This window comes from Oncorhynchus gorbuscha, linkage group LG12, assembly GCF_021184085.1.
Source record: "Oncorhynchus gorbuscha isolate QuinsamMale2020 ecotype Even-year linkage group LG12, OgorEven_v1.0, whole genome shotgun sequence".
Taxonomy (NCBI): domain Eukaryota; kingdom Metazoa; phylum Chordata; class Actinopteri; order Salmoniformes; family Salmonidae; genus Oncorhynchus; species Oncorhynchus gorbuscha.
The window spans coordinates 6,682,025-6,699,416 of NC_060184.1; the positions used below are offsets into that span (position 1 = coordinate 6,682,025).

At 47.0% G+C, this 17,392-nt stretch overlaps 1 pseudogene; it reads right to left on the reverse strand.

The window, feature by feature from the left end:
* LOC123991485 overlaps positions 1-17,392 on the reverse strand; it is a 24,518-nt pseudogene continuing 7,126 nt past the window's right edge.

Here is a 17,392-nt window from a genome sequence, read left to right on the forward strand (position 1 = left end):
TTAACTGTTCAGTACCTCCGCCTCAGTGAGCTGGTCTCGTAGTTTCTCCACCTCCTCCCGTAGCTCTCTGATGATGCGTGCGTTGGGGTCTTCGTTGACGACGGCGTGGTTGACGATGCTCTTAGCCCGGTCAGCGTAGCGCAGCGTGGACAACGTCTCGTCGTAGTTATCACCTGCTGGACTCACCGTGGCCACCATGGCTGTCCTACTGTTACCACCCAGACTGTCCTGGAGAGAGAAAAGACAGACTGTTTACTATCAGAAAAGACAGACTGTTACCACCCAGACTGTCCTGTAGAGAGGAGAGAGGAGAGAGAAAAGACAGACTGTTTACTACCAGACTGTCCTGTAGAGAGGAGAGAGAAAAGACAGACTGTTACCACCCAGACTGTCCTGGAGAGAGGAGAGAGGAGAGAGAAAAGACAGACTGTTTACTACCAGACTGTCCTGGAGAGAGGAGAGAGAAAAGACAGACTGTTTACTACCAGACTGTCCTGTAGAGAGGAGAGAGGAGAGAGAAAAGACAGACTGTTTACTACCAGACTGTCCTGTAGAGAGGAGAGAGAAAAGACAGACTGTTTACTACCAGACTGTCCTGGAGAGAGGAGAGAGAAAAGACAGACTGTTTACTACCAGACTGTCCTGTAGAGAGGAGAGAGGAGAGAGAAAAGACAGACTGTTTACTACCAGACTGTCCTGTAGAGAGGAGAGAGAAAATACAGACTGTCCTGTAGAGGGAGGAAAAAGACAGGAGGAATGTGAAATCTGAAGATGAGGTTACTCCATTTTTTAAAAAAAACAGACTGTTTTTCCACATACAGTATCAGTCAAAAGTCTAGACACACCTACTCATTAAAGAACTTTTATTATTGGACTATTTTTTAAACTGTAGAATAATAGTGAAGACATCAAAAATATGAAATAACACATATGGAATCATGTTGTAAACAAACAAAAAAAAGTGTTGAACAAATTAAAATATATTTTAGATTCTTCAAAGTAGCCACCCTTTGCCTTGATGACAGCTTTGCACACTCTTGGCATTCTCTAAACAAGCTTCACCTGCAATGCTTTTCCAACAGTCTTAAAGGAGTTCCCACATATGCTGAGCACTTGTTGGCCGCTTTTCCTTCACTCTGCGGTCCAACTCATCTCAAACAATCTCAATTGGGTTGAGGTGGGTGATTGTGGAGGCCAGGTCATCTGATGCAGCACTCCCATCACTCTCCTTCTTGGTCAAATAGCCCTTACACAGCCTGGAGGTGTGTTGGTACATTGTCCTGTTGAAAAACAAACGATTGTCCCACTAAGCACAAACCAGATGGGACGGCATATCGCTGCAGAATGCTGTGGTAGCCATGCTGGTTAAGTGTGCCTTGAATTCCAAATGAATTACCAACATTGTCACCAGCAAAGCAGCCTCACACCTCCTCCATGCTTCACGGTGAAAACCACACATGCAGAGATCATCCGTTCACCTACTCTGCTTCTCACAAAGACACGGCGGTTGGAAACAAATATATAACATTTGGACTCATCAGACCAAAGGACAGATTTCCACCAGTCTAATGTCCATTGCTCGTGTTTCTTGGCCCAAGCAAGTCTCTTCTTATTATTGGTGTCCGTTAGTAGTTGTTTCTTTGCAGCAATTCGACCATGAAGGCCTGACTCACGCAGTCTCCTCTGTACAGTTGATGTTGAGATGTGTCCGTTACTTGACCTCTGTGAAGCATTTATTTGGGCAGCAATTTCTGAGGCTGGTAAATCTAATTAACTTATCCTCTGCAGCAGAGGTAACTCTGGGTCTTCCTTTCCTGTGGCGGTCCTCATGAGAGCCAGTTTCATCATAGGGCTTTATAGTTTTTGTTACTGTCTTTTCTCTTCGCTTATTTGAGCTGTTCTTGCCATAAAATGGACTTGGACTTTTACCAAACAGGGCTATGTTCTGTATACCCCCCCTACCGATTGTCTTAAACGCATTAGGACGGAAAGAAATGCCACAAATTAACTTTCAACAATGCATTCCAGGTGACTACCTCATGAAGCAAGTTGAGAGAATGCCTAGAGTGTGCAAAGCTTTCAAAAGGGTGGCTACTTTGTTAAACAAATCAAAATATATCTTCACTTCTTTTGGTTTCTACATTATTCCACAGTGTTGATGTTTTCTATTATTGTACAATGTAGAAAATAGTAAAAATAAAGAAAAACCCTGGAATGAGTAGGAGTGTCCAAACTGTTGACTGGTACTGTATGTAGTGTGGAAGGAGAGACCAGGTCAACACTGTTACAGTTGGAGAATGTGAAATGGTGAAAAACCCATATCATGGAATTATGACTAGGCCTACCTTCAGTAGCCAGGTCAGAACTGAGTCTCTGTAGGGAACAAACTTGGTCTTGTTCTTCCCTGCTCCTTGGTCTGCCAGCGCTGAGATCACCAAGCCCAGTGTGCTTAGAGACCTGGCCACACCCACACAGTAATGAATGTTAGGAAAACAGGACCACATCATGTGTGTTACATTTTGAGATAGAGAGAGGTGAGAGAGGGTGAGAGAGGGTGAGAGGTGAGGGTGAGAGAGGGAGAGAGAGAGGGTGAGAGAGGGTGAGAGAGAGGGTGAGAGAGGGTGAGAGAGGGTGAGAGAGAGAGGTGAGAGAGGGTGAGAGAGGGTGAGAGAGGGTGAGAGAGGGTGAGAGAGAGAGGTGAGAGAGGGTGAGAGAGGGTGAGAGAGAGAGGTGAGAGAGGGTGAGAGAGGGTGAGAGAGGGTGAGAGAGGGTGAGAGAGGGTGAGAGAGGGTGAGAGAGAGGAGAGAGGGTGAGAGAGGGTGAGAGGTGAGAGAGGGTGAGAGAGTGTGAGAGAGGGTGAGAGGGTGAGAGAGGGTGAGAGGTGAGAGAGGGTGAGAGGTGAGAGAGGGTGAGAGGTGAGAGAGAGGGTGAGAGAGAGAGGGTGAGAGAGGTGAGAGAGGGTGAGAGAGGGTGAGAGAGAGAGGGTGAGAGAGGGTGAGAGAGGGTGAGAGAGGGTGAGAGAGGGTGAGAGAGAGGGTGAGAGAGAGGGTGAGAGAGGGTGAGAGAGTGAGAGGTGAGAGGTGAGAGAGAGAGAGTGAGAGAGGGTGAGAGGTGAGAGAGAGAGTGAGAGGTGAGAGAGGGTGAGAGAGAGGGTGAGAGAGAGAGGAGAGAGGGTGAGAGGTGAGAGAGAGGGTGAGAGAGGGTGAGAGAGGGTGAGAGAGGGTGAGAGAGGGTGAGAGAGGGTGAGAGAGAGGGTGAGAGAGGGTGAGAGGTGAGAGAGAGGTGAGAGGGTGAGAGAGGTGAGAGAGGGTGAGAGAGGGTGAGAGGTGAGAGAGGGTGAGAGAGGTGAGAGAGGGTGAGAGAGAGGTGAGAGGTGAGAGAGGGTGAGAGGTGAGAGAGGGTGAGAGGTGAGAGAGGGTGAGAGAGAGGGTGAGAGGGTGAGAGGAGGGTGAGAGGTGAGAGAGGGTGAGAGGTGAGAGAGAGGTGAGAGAGGGTGAGAGGTGAGAGAGGGTGAGAGAGAGGTGAGAGAGGGTGAGAGAGTGAGAGGTGAGAGGGAGAGAGAGGTGAGAGGGAGAGGTGAGGGGTGAGAGGTTGAGAGGTGAGAGAGAGAGGTGAGAGAGAGAGGGTGAGAGAGGGTGAGAGGTGAGAGAGAGAGGTGAGAGAGAGGAGGTGAGAGAGAGGGTGAGAGAGGGTGAGAGAGTGAGAGAGAGGTGAGAGAGGGTGAGAGGTGAGAGAGAGAGGTGAGAGAGGGTGAGAGGTGAGAGAGAGAGGTGAGAGAGGGTGAGAGAGGGTGAGAGGTGAGAGAGAGAGGTGAGAGAGGGTGAGAGGTGAGAGAGGGTGAGAGAGGGTGAGAGGTGAGAGAGAGAGGTGAGAGAGGGTGAGAGGTGAGAGAGAGAGGTGAGAGAGGGTGAGAGGTGAGAGAGAGAGAGGGTGAGAGAGGGTGAGAGGTGAGAGAGAGAGGTGAGAGAGAGGTGAGAGAGGGTGAGAGGTGAGAGAGAGAGTGAGAGAGGGTGAAAGAGAGGTGAGAGGGTGAGAGGTGAAAGAGAGGTGAGAGAGGTGAGAGAGGTGAGAGAGGGTGAGAGGTGAGAGAGGGTGAGAGGTGAGAGAGGTGAGAGAGAGGTGAGAGAGGGTGAGAGGTGAGAGAGGGTGAGAGAGAGATGTGTGAGAGAGAGAGAGAGGGTGGTGAGCGAGAGAGAAAGATCTAGAGAACCTACTTGTTGATGTTGAGAGAGAGAGGTCATCCTCTCTCCAGTGAGCTCCAGTCTTAGCAGCTCTCTCACTGCCGAGAGAGATCCAGAGACTCAGCTGACTGACCTTGAGAGAGACTGGTCTACAACAACAACAACAACAACAACAACACAGGGTTATATAGAGCTGCCAGCCAGATCCACCAGACTCAGCTTACTGACCTTCTCCCCACTGGTCTACAACAACAACAACACAGGGTTATATAGAGCTGCCAGCCAGATCCACCAGACTCAGTTTACTGACCTTCTCCCCACTGGTCTACAACAACAACAACAACAACAACACAGGGTTATATAGAGCTGCCAGCCAGATCCACCAGACTCAGCTTACTGACCTTCTCTCCACTGGTCTACAACAACAACATGGGTTATATAGAGCAATATGAAACACCACACGGCTCTAAATAGAGCTCTACGAGAACACCACACGGCTCTGAGAAACACCACATGGCTCTACAAGAGAGGTGAACACCACATGGCTCTAAAGGTGAGAGCTCTACGAAACACCAGACGGCTGTAAATGAGAGCTCTACGAAACACCACATGGCTCTACAAAACACCACACGGCTCTAAATAGAGAGGGTCCACAAAACACCAGACGGCTCTACGAAAGAGACCACACGGCTGAGAGGTACAAAACACCACACGGCTCTAAACAGAGCTCTAGAAACACCACATGGCTCTACAAAACACCACACGGCTGAGAGGTAAATAGAGCTCTACAAAACACCACATGGCTCTACAAAACACCACACGGCTCTACAAAAGGGTGACCACACGGCTCTAGAAAACACCACACGGCTCTAGAAAACACCACACGGCTCTACAAAACACCACACGGCTCCAAACAGAGCTCTACGAAACACCACACGGCTCTAAACAGAGCTCTACGAAACACCACACGGCTCTAAACAGAGCTCTACGAAACACCACACGGCTCTAAACAGAGCTCTACGAAACAGAGGTGACACGGCTCTACAAAACACCACAGAGGCTCTACAAAACACCACACGGCTCTGACAAAACACCACACGGCTCTACAAAACACCACACGGCTCTGAGAAAACACCACACGGCTCTACAAAACACCACACGGCTCTACAAAACACCACACGGCTCCAAACAGAGCTCTAGAGAAAGGGTGACACGGCTCTAAAGAGAGGTGAGAGAGGGTCTAGAAACACCACACGGCTCTAAACAGAGCTCTACGGTGAAACACCACACGGCTCTAAACAGAGCTCTGAGAAACACCACAGGGTGGCTCTAAAGAGAGAGGGTCTACGTGAAGAGGGTGACCACACGGCTCTAAACAGAGGTCTACAAAACACCACACGGCTCTAAACAGAGCTCTAGAAACACCACACGGCTCTAAACAGAGCTCTACGAAACACCAGACGGCTCTAAACAGAGCTCTACGAAACACCACACGGCTCTAAACAGAGCTCTACGAAACACCACACGGCTCTAAACAGAGCTCTACGGGAAACACCACACGGCTCTAAACAGAGCTCTACGAAACACCACACGGCTCTATGGAACAGGGCTCTAAACAGAGTGCTATGAAACACCACACAGCTCTAAACAGAGCTCTAGAAACACCACACGGCTCTATGGAACAGGGCTCTAAACAGAGTGCTATGAAACATGTTATTTGTTGGCAACACAACGTTAGCAACAAAGCTAGCTGGAGAAAATAATGTCAGTGGAGAAAAATTGAAAGTATTTTTTTTGTTAAATAAATGATTTTAGATGAAACTACAGTGATGTCAACACATGTATTCACGTACAAGTCAAAGCAATGGACCTACCCTAGAACCCAGGTCTGTGACTGTGTTGGACCTACCCCAGAACCCAGGTCTGTGACTGTGTGTGTTGGACCTACCCCAGAACCCAGGTCTGTGACTGTGTGTGTTGGACCTACCCCAGAACCCAGGTCTGTGACTGTGTTGGACCTACCCCAGAACCCAGGTCCGTGACTGTGTTGGACCTACCCTAGAACCCAGGTCTGTGACTGTGTTGGACCTACCCCAGAACCCAGGTCTGTGACTGTGTGTGTTGGACCTACCCCAGAACCCAGGTCTGTGACTGTTTTGGACCTACCCCAGAACCCAGGTCTGTGACTGTTTTGGACCTACCCCAGAACCCAGGTCTGTGACTGTGCTGGACCTACCCCAGAACCCAGGTCTGTGACTGTGTGTTGATCCTACCCCAGAACCCAGGTCTGTGACTGTGTGGATCCTACCCCAGAACCCAGGTCTGTGACTGTGTTGGACCTACCCCAGAACCCAGGTCTGTGACTGTGTTGGACCTACCCCAGAACCCAGGTCTGTGACTGTGTTGGACCTACCCCAGAACCCAGGTCTGTGACTGTGTTGGACCTACCCCAGAACCCAGGTCTGTGACTGTGTTGGACCTACCCCAGAACCCAGGTCTGTGACTGTGTGTTGATCCCACCCCAGAACCCAGGTCCGTGACTGTGTTGGACCTACCCCCAGAACCCAGGTCTGTGACTGTGTGTGTTGGACCTACCCCAGAACCCAGGTCTGTGACTGTGTGTCTTGGACCTGGCCCCAGAACCCAGGTCCGTGACTGTGTTGATCCTACCCCAGAACCCAGGTCCGTGACTGTGTGTGTTGGACCTACCCCAGAACCCAGGTCTGTGACTGTGTGTGTTGATCCTACCCCAGAACCCAGGTCTGTGACTGTGTGTTGGACCTACAAGAACCCAGGTCTGTGACTGTGTGTGTTGGACACCACCCCTAGAACCCAGGTCTGTGACTGTGTGTCTTGAAAACCTACCCCTACAGAACCCAGGTCCATTAGAGTGTGTGTGAGGATGATGTTGAAGACGGCATGGGACCTGCTGCTCTCCTCGTTCAAATTCGTGGCTGCTAAACTGAGCTACGAGACTTGTTACCCTCTGACATCAGACACTCTATGTCCTGTAGAGAGAGAGACAGAGACCGAGAAAGACCACACGGCTCTAAACAGAGAGAGAGAGAGAGCTCTACACCAAGGAGAGGGGAAGGAGAGAAAGAGAGAGAGAGAAACAGAGAGAGAGAAACAGAGCTCTACGAAAAGAGAGAGGGGGAAGGAACAGGGCTCTAAGGAGAGTGCTAAAAGATGAAATTTGTTGAGAACACAACGAGAGAGAGAAAGCTAGAGAGAGAAAATAATGAAAGAGGAGAAAAATTGAAAGTATTTTTTTTTTGTTAAATAAATGATTTTAGATGAAGGAGAGACAAGTGATGAGAAAGAGAGATTCACGAAAGTCAAGAGAGAGAAATGATAAAACCCAGGTTGTATTGGCTGGTCTCTCTAATGTAACCACTGTGAGAAATAGTAGAAACACCAGTCCTCTCTTGACAAACAAAATGTATTTCAATGAACCCAGGTCTGTGACTGTGTTGGGCCAAACCCAGGTCCGTGACTGTAAAGAAAATGTATTCCAATGAGACCACGCTGGGCCAATAGAACCCAGGTCTGTGACATGTATTCCAATGAACCCAGGTCTGGGACAATAGAAGTAAAGAACATGTATTCCAATGAACCAGGTCTGTGACTGGGAACCAATGGACCTACCCCAGAACCCAAAGTGACTGTGTGTTGATCCTACCCCAGAACCCAGGTCTGTGACTGTGTATTCCAATGAGACCACGCTGGGCCAATAGAAGTAAAGAACATGTATTCCAATGAGACCACGCTGGACCAATAGAAGTAAAGAACATGTATTCCAATGAGACCACGCTGGGCCAATAAAGTAAAGAACATGTATTCCAATGAACCCAGGTCCGCTGGGCCAATAGAACCCAGGTCTGTGAACATGTATTCCAATGAGACCACGCTGGGCCAATAGAAGGTAAAGAACATGTATTCCAATGAGACCAGGCCGGGCCAATAGATCCTAAAGAACATGTATTCCAATGAGACCACGAACTGGGTCAATAGAAGTGACTGAACATGTATTCCAATGAACCACGCTGGGCCAATAGAACCCAGGTCTGAACATGTATTCCAATGAACCACAGGTCCAATAGAAGTAAATGAACATGTATTCCAATGAGACCACACTCTGTCCAATAGAAGTAAAGAACATGTATTCCAATGAGACCACGCTGGGCCAATAGAAGTAAAGAACATGTATTCCAATGAGACCACGCTGGGCCAATAGAAGTAAAGAACATGTATTCCAATGAGACCACGCTGGGCCAATAGAGAGAAAGAACATGTATTCCAATGAGACCACGCTGGGCCAATAGAAGTAAAGAACATGTATTCCAATGAGACCACGCTGGGCCAGATAGAAGAAGTAAAGAACATGTATTCCAATGAGACCACGCTGGGCCAAGTAGAAACACCAGTCCTCTCTTGAAAACAACATGTATTCCAATGAGACCACGCTGGGCCAATAGAAGTAAAGAACATGTATTCCAATGAGACCACGCTGGGCCAATAGAAGTAAAGAACATGTATTCCAATGAGACCACGCTGGACCAATAGAAGTAAAGAACATGTATTCCAATGAGACCACGCTGGGCCAATAGAAGTAAAGAAAATGAAATGATATAAAACAAAACAACTGTATGAAAGCACCTTATAGCAGGCCACAGCCAGACGGGACAGACCATCAACGTAAGGCCCGAACACCTTGTGTTCCCTCACTCGCAGGGCCTGACGACTTCTGAGAACAGACAGGTTGTTATCATTAAGGACCATCCTTTTGGAGAGGGGGGGGGGACAACAACAAACCAAAAACACCTTTTCTACTCTTGATCAATTGGAATAAATGTTTTCATGATGTGTGAGAGACCATCTCTAAGCAGCAATAAGGATCGTGTTCAGTGTGTTAACCCTGGATGTAAAGAGACGGCCCCCTTTTACTCACGTTTATCTGTCTTTTACTGTTGATTTTAAAAAAGCAGAGTTCCTGTTCTCCTCACCCTTTGGGATCCAGTAGATCCCGAACCTTCTCGTTGTAGATCTCCATAAAGGAGACCTCTACAGTGAAGCTCTCTCCCTCCCTCTGTTCCTGTAGGATCCGGTCAAACAGAGAGCTGCACAGCCGTGGGATCAGACCTGGCTGCTCTGACGAACCCATCATGGTGTACGATTTCCCTGAGCCTGGTGGGGGTACACAGCCAATCAAATCAGAGGATCAGTGAAGCTTAGCCAATGAAAAAAAAAAAAAAAATCACTGGATCAGGAGGGCTCAGCCAATCAAAGCTAGAGAGGGGAGGCACTGCCAATTAAATCACAGGCCAAAACTTTTTGTTTGAGAAAATGCAAAAGAATAAATTGGACTAAGTGTTTGAACTGAGTTTGAAGTGTGTGTCACATGGTGTGTGTTTTTGAATGTCTGAGTAACTACTCTAATATGGTAATTCCCGCCTTCGAGGTTCCCGCCTTCGAGGTTCCCGCCTTCGAGGTTCCCGCCTTCGAGGTTCCCGCCTTTCGAGGTTCCCGCCTTCCGAGGTTCCCGCCTTCCGAGGTTCCCGCCTTTCGAGGTTCCCGCCTTTCGAGGTTCCCGCCTTTCGAGGTTCCCGCCTTTCGAGGTTCCCGCCTTTCGAGGTTCCCGCCTTCCGAGGTTCCCGCCTTTCGAGGTTCCCGCCTTTCGAGGTTCCCGCCTTTCGAGGTTCCCGCCTTTCGAGGTTCCCGCCTTTCGAGGTTCCCGCCTTCCGAGGTTCCCGCCTTCCGAGGTTCCCGCCTTCCGAGGGAGTTTTTTCTAGCCACTATGTTTCTGCATCGCTTGTTCTTTGTGGTTTTAGACTGACTATCTGTATATAACTTTGTGACATCTGCTGATGTAAAAAGGGCATAATAAAAATACATTTGATGAATTAACTGGTACCAACCTGTCTGTCCATAAGCGAAGATACAGGCGTTATAGCCCAAGAAGGCATTGTCCAGAAGACTTTCTCCAAGGCACTGGAACACGACCTCTTGACCTGAGAGACACACATTACATTCCAATTGAGTTTCACAAGAATATGAGGCTATTTCTCCAAGGCAGAGAATTCTCTTCCCTGAAGACAATAGTTTGGTTTTCCAGGTCTGTTCCTTTCTACAGGTGTACTAGCTCAGTTAAAGCTGGGGCCTGTTTTTCCCTCCACGCAGCGCTCTGGGACCAGGAAACACAGTGCTTCCATCCACGCAGCGCTCTGGGACCAGGAAACACAGTGCTTCCCTCCACGCAGCGCTCTGGGACCAGGAAACACAGTGCTTCCCTCCACGCAGCGCTCTGGGACCAGGAAACACAGTGCTTCCCTCCACGCAGCGCTCTGGGACCAGGAAACACAGTGCTTCCCTCCACGCAGCGCTCTGGGACCAGGAAACACAGTGCTTCCCTCCACGCAGCGCTCTGGGACCAGGAAACACAGTGCTTCCAGCCCCTCCACGCAGCAGTCTGGGACCAGGAAACACAGTGCTTCCAGCCCCCCGCTCTGGGACCAGGAAACGTTTGCTTTTGGTACAAAACCTGTTCTAAGGCTGGGGTTACACAAAGCAACTTGCACGCAATTTTAGTTGCTTGCAGCAGAGTTACTTCTTGATTGCTTCGTGAAACACACCCCCCCCCCCCTGCAACTAATAAACAACTCACCTGATACCTGGTTAAATCCAATTGAAACTTTGCAATTTTGTGCAACTAGTTGCAAGCAGCAGCCAATCAAAACGAATGTGTTTATCACGTGATCGATTCTAAGGTTCGGAACGCTGACCCAGTTGTCATGTCAACGGGAGATGTATAAACAAATAGCGCCATTAGGGCTAGTAAAGGTTTGTGTAAATGGTTTGGAAGTCAATAAAATATAATTGTGAACTCAGACCTCTCTGCTCGCTAGTGAGTTCGTTGTTAGCTTGGTTAGCTCGTTGCTAACAGTTCTGGCGATTTAATTTTGGTATTCTAAACTCACTCCATGTCATCTGCTGCATTAGGCCTCATTACACTGGGATTTCACCAATTATTTGTTTATTTAAACATTTCGTTATTGTATAAGGATCAATTTAGACAAATTTAGCTACATTTCTTCAAGCCATCGACTGGGTTTTGTGGATATTGTAGCTATGTCCTTTTGTCCTGTTATCCTGGATGTAGTGTGAAATTGCACCTAGATGCAGTTCCTGGATCCATTTACCAATGGTTAAGGATTAGGACTGGGCAAAGGAAAACTGATCCTAGGTCTGTACCTCGGGGAAACTTCACCCCAGAGCATTATTTTGTTATTGAAAAATATATATATATATGATATAAAATGATAATAAAACCTAATATAACTCAAACGGAAAGCATTTCCATTTTGTGGTCTTAAATCATGTAGTCAACCAAATTCCAAGAATCAGTGCAAGCACATGTATAATAGTGTATGTAACATTGACAGTCAATATATACAAAAAAATATTTAAATAAAAAGAGTTCTTAACAGGGCGTGTTTTTTTTTTTTACCCTCGCAGGTGTCGTATATATATATATATATATATATATTCAACATTTTGATATGTAACCAACCTGCAAACTTGTCTGTGTCGGTCTCATCCATGGACCAGAAACAGTAGTCATAAGCAAAGACCTGAGGGGGGGAAATGACAGCCAGTTGAGGAACACACACAAAACCGTCATAGTGAATAAAGAGTGATTTTATAACCTCACAATACTGTCCTGGTTAAGTGCTCACCTTAGGCTGGTTCCTGGACAGGACAACAGAGGAGAAATGGGAAAGCCACAGTTAACAACAGCTTACCTCAAGACAAAGTGGGCACTTTTAACTAATAACACCAGTGTTGAGTAGCATTCAGGTACAGGGTAAAACATATAACCTATTAAAAAAAAAAATTTACTAACAAAGTCCGAAGGTGACAAAAAAAATAGTGTTTTTAATCATCATAGGCTTAAAGCTGTAAATGCAACTAATCCTCATGCCATGGCTCTGAGACGTGAGAATGCTGTGACCCTCACTCACTAAAGGTCTTGGAACGATTAGGCTAGGCCGCGCTTGGAACGATTAGGCTAGGCCGCGCTTGGAACGATTAGGCTAGGCCGCGCTTGGAACGATTAGGCTAGGCCGCGCTTGGAACGATTAGGCTAGGCCGCGCTTGGAACGGCTATTAGGCTTAGGCTGCGCTTGGAACGATTAGGCTAGGCTGCGCTTGGAACGATTAGGCTAGGCTGCGCTTGGAACGATTAGGCTGCGCTTGGAACGATTAGGCTAGGCTGCGCTTGGAACGATTAGGCTGGCTGCGCTTGGAACGATTAGGCTAGGCTGCGCTTGGAACGATTAGGCTAGGCTGCGCTTGGAACGATTAGGCTAGGCTGCGCTTGGAACGGCTAGGCCGCGTGCCCTTCAAACCCAGATGGACGTTCCTCCTCTCCTATATCAAAACAACAACTTCAATACGGTTCAATACATTTGAGGTAATTATCCATCTGTAAATACACTGCCGTTCCAAAGTTTGGGGTCACTTAGAAATGTCCTTGTTTTTTAAAGAAAAGCACACTTTTTATCCATTAAAATAACATCAAATTGATCAGAAATACAGTGTAGACATTGCTAATGTTGTAAATTACTAGTGTAGCTGACAACTGTTGTTCTGATTAAAGAAGCAATAAAACCGGCCTTCTTAAGGCAAGTTTAGTATCTGGAGCATCAGCATTTGTGGATTCGATTACTGGCTCAAAATGGCAAGAAACAAAAGAACTTTCTTCTGAAACTCGTCAGTCTATTATTGTTCTGAGAAAGGAAGGCGAGAAATTGCTAAGAAGAAACTGAAGATCTCATACAATGCCGTGTACTACTCCCGTCACAGAACAGCGCAAACTGGCTCAAAACCAGAATAGAAAGAGTGGAGGCCCCTGGCTGTGCCACTCAAGGACATTCAGAGACTTGTCTCAAAGCCATTCCTGCGTTGTCTTGGCTGTGTGCTTAGGGTTGTTGTCCTGTCGGAAGGTGAACCTTCGCCCCAGTCCGCGGTCCTGAGTGCTCTGGAGAAGGACCTCTCTGTACTTTGCTCCATCCATCTTTCCCCTCTATCCTGCCTATTGTCCCATTCCCAGCCATGATTAACATCCTCACAGCATGCTGCCACCACCACCATTCTTCCCCATAGAGATGGTACCAGGTTTCCTCCAGACGTGACACTTGGCATTCAAGCCAAATAGTTAAATCCAGAGAATCTTGTTTCTCATGGTCTGAGAGTCCTTTAGGTGCCTTTTGGCCAACTCCAAGCGGGCTGTCATGTGCCTTTTACTGAGGAGTGGCTTCAGTCTGGCCACTCTACCATAAAGGCCTGATTGGTGGAGAGCTGCAGAGATGGTTGTCTTTCTGAAAGGTTTTCCCATGAACTCTGTAGCTCTGTCAGAGTGACCATCAGGTTTCTTGGTCACCTCCCTGACCAAGGCCCTTCTTCCCCGATTGTTCAGTTTGGCCAGGCGGCCAGCTCTAAGAAGGGTCTCACACAGGAAGCGGCGCAGGTCCTAATCCAGGCACTTGTCATCTCCCGTCTGGATTACTGCAACTCGCTGTTGGCTGGGCTCCCTGCCTGTGCCATTAAACCCCTACAACTCATCCAGAACGCCGCAGCCCGTCTAGTGTTCAACCTTCCCAAGTTCTCTCACGTCACCCCGCTCCTCCGCTCTCTCCACTGGCTTCCAGTAGAAGCTCGCATCCGCTACAAGACCATGGTGCTTGCCTACGGAGCTGTGAGGGGAACGGCACCTCAGTACCTCCAGGCTCTGATCAGGCCCTACACCCAAATAAGGGCACTGCGTTCATCCACCTCTGGCCTGCTCGCCTCCCTACCACTGAGGAAGTACAGTTCCCGCTCAGCCCAGTCAAAACTGTTCGCTGCTCTGGCTCCCCAATGGTGGAACAAACTCCCTCACGACGCCAGGACAGCGGAGTCAATCACCACCTTCCGGAGACACCTGAAACCCCACCTCTTTAAGGAATACCTAGGATAGGATAAAGTAATCCTTCTCACCCCCCCCCCCCTTAAAATATTTAGATGCACTATTGTAAAGTGGTTGTTCCACTGGATGTCATAAGGTGAATGCGCCAATTTGTAAGTCGCTCTGGATAAGAGCGTCTGCTAAATGACTTAAATGTAAATGTAAATGGGTCTTGGTGGTTCCAAACTTCTTCCATTTCAGAATGATGGAGGCCACTATGTTCATGGGGACCTTCAATGCTGCAGAAATGTTTTGGTACTCCAGATCTGTGCCTCGACACAATCCTGTCTCAGAGCTCTACGAACAATTCCTTCCACCTCATGGGTTGGTTTTTTTCTCTGACATGCACTGGCAACTGTGGAACATTACATAGACAGGTGTGTGCCTTTCCAAATCATGTCCAATCAATTGAATTTACCACAGGTGGACTCCAATCAAGTTGCAGAATCATCAAGGATGATCAATGGAAACAGGATGCACCTGAGCTCAATTACAAGTATCATAGCAAAGAGTCTGGATACTTATGTAAATAAGGAAATTTTTTTTTTTTTTTGTATTTAATACATTGGCTAAAATGTCTAAAAACCTGTTCTCTTTGTCATTATGGGGTATTGTGATGTCATTATGGGGTATTGTGATGTCATTATGGGGTATTGCGATGTCATTATGGGGTATTGCGTGTAGATTGATGAGGAATTGATTTTATTGAATCCATTTCAGAATAAGGCTGTAACGTAACAAAATGTGGAAAAAGGCAAGGGGTCTGAATACTTTGTGAAGGAAGTGTATAGGTGGTGGTAACTAGGCAACAGGATAGATAATAAAACAGTAACAACAGCGTATGTGAGTTAGTGCATTTGCTTGTTTGACTCACAGAGTCAAGGGGTCTGAACTGTAAATTAAAGTTACTGTGAGTTTATACAATACAGGTAACTGCCAGAATATATATTGAAATCAGGTGCTTCCACACAGGTGTGGTTCCTGAGTTAATTAAACAATTAACATTCTATCATGCATAGAAATGCCAAGTTGCCCATTATTGTGGTTACCATGATTAATAGAGATCTCAGTGATTTAAAAAGAGGGTTAATAGAGATCTCAGTGATTTAAAAAGAGGGTTAATAGAGATCTCAGTGATTTAAAAAGAGGGTTAATAGAGATCTCAGTGATTTAAAAAGAGGGATCTCAAGGGAGCACAGGGTTTTTAAAAATGTTTTTTAATTAAAATGTGTATTTAATTTTGTATTTAATGTTTTTAATTTAACGAGACAAGTCAGTTAAGAACAAATTCTTATTTACAATGACGGCCTACCGGGGAACAGTGGGTTAACTGCCTTGTTCCGGGGCAGAACGACAGATTTTTACCTCGTCAGCTCGGCGATTCGATCCAGCAACCTTTCGGTTAATGGACAAACTGTCTAACCACTAGGCTACCTGCCATTTAAAGTGTGTGTGTGTGTGTGTGTGTGTGTGTGTGTGTGTGTGTGTGTGTGTGTGTGTGTGTGTGTGTGTGTGTGTGTGTCCAGATCTCAACCCCTTTGAACACATATGAGAGGTTCTGGTGTGGCACCTGAGAGCATTTTCCACCATGATCAACAAAACACCGAATTATGAAATTTCGTGTGGAAGAATGGTGTCGCATCAAGTTCCAGACACTTGTTTCTTCCATCCAATAGACTTCCAGACACTTGTTTCTTCCATCCAATAGACTTCCAGACACTTGTTTCTTCCATCCAATAGACTTCCAGACACTTGTTTCTTCCATCCAATAGACTTCCAGACACTTGTTTCTTCCATCCAATAGACTTCCAGACACTTGTTTCTTCCATCCAATAGACTTCCAGACACTTGTTTCTTCCATCCAATAGACTTCCAGACATTTGTAGAATCTACGCCAAGGTGTAATGAAGCTGTTCTGGTTCGTGGTGGACCAACGCCCTTAAGACACTTTATGTTGGTGTTTCCTTTATTTTGACAGTTACCTGGACCTACCAACTATACTTAGAAAGTGGGTGATTTTATCATTTCTGTATATTTATGCCTAGTGGCAACTAAACCACAGGGTAGCTTGGCTGACTTTAAACAAGATCCTCCTGTGTAGAAGTAGTGTGTGTTACAGGCCCTTTATGAAAGAGCAACATTAAGCCTGTTGGCTTCTCCTGGCCTGCTGGAGCATTCCTCAACTCTGATAGCTGGCACATCTTCACAGCCAGCAAGAGAGTACTCTCTCTCTCCTTTATTCTCTCGCTCTCTCAAGGGACTCCAACAAATACATGTTAAAAGCAACCCCGGTGAGAATACCCCACAATTAAATGACTGATTTAGTTTGTCAGTACATAAACATTCCATCCCTGATAAGGACCGTAAAGACAGCAGGTTTATTATAGCCCAAGGCCTCCACTGCCTGAGATCCTCCACTAGCTGTTTACTTGCCTTGTGATCTCCTAAACCAATAGAAAAACTAATCTTATTATAAGAGACACATATTGAATAGTTCCAAGGGCATTTATTCATTTTTTAAAAAGGCCCAGACCTCCCTGCAGCAGCCTGATGCTCTGGTAAGATCATCCTTTAATAAACCCAAATGGAATCTGGGAAGAGATTCATTCTGAAGCCGGCAGAAGCCTGCAAAACATGTTCCTATTGAGCCCAGGGGATAGACAGCAGTGCAGCGTGTCAGGGCAGAAATCACAATCAAAAACAAAAATGTCCCCACTGCTGATTGTAGACTATAGAAAGGGGCCCATAGGCTAACAAACCACCAAACCAGCCAGGACCCATAGGCTAACAAACCCCCAAACCAACCAAGACCCATAGGCTAACAAACCCCCAAACCAGCCAGGACCCATAGGCTAACAAACCCCCAAACCAGCCAGGACCCATAGGCTAACAAACCCCCAAACCAACCAAGACCCATAGGCTAACAAACCACCAAACTAACCAGAACCCATAGGCTAACAAACCACCAAACTCACCAAGACCCATAGGCTAACAAACCCCCAAACCAGCCAGGACCCATAGGCTAACAAACCCCCAAACCAACCAGGCCCCATAGGTTAACAACCCCCAAACCAACCAGAGCCCATAGGCTAACAAACCCCCAAACTAACCAGGACAGGTATTTGTTCTGCTGAAACAGATCACCACCTCACAAGGACAGGTACACAATCCCTCCTGTGAGCATCCGTCACATCTGCACACTCAC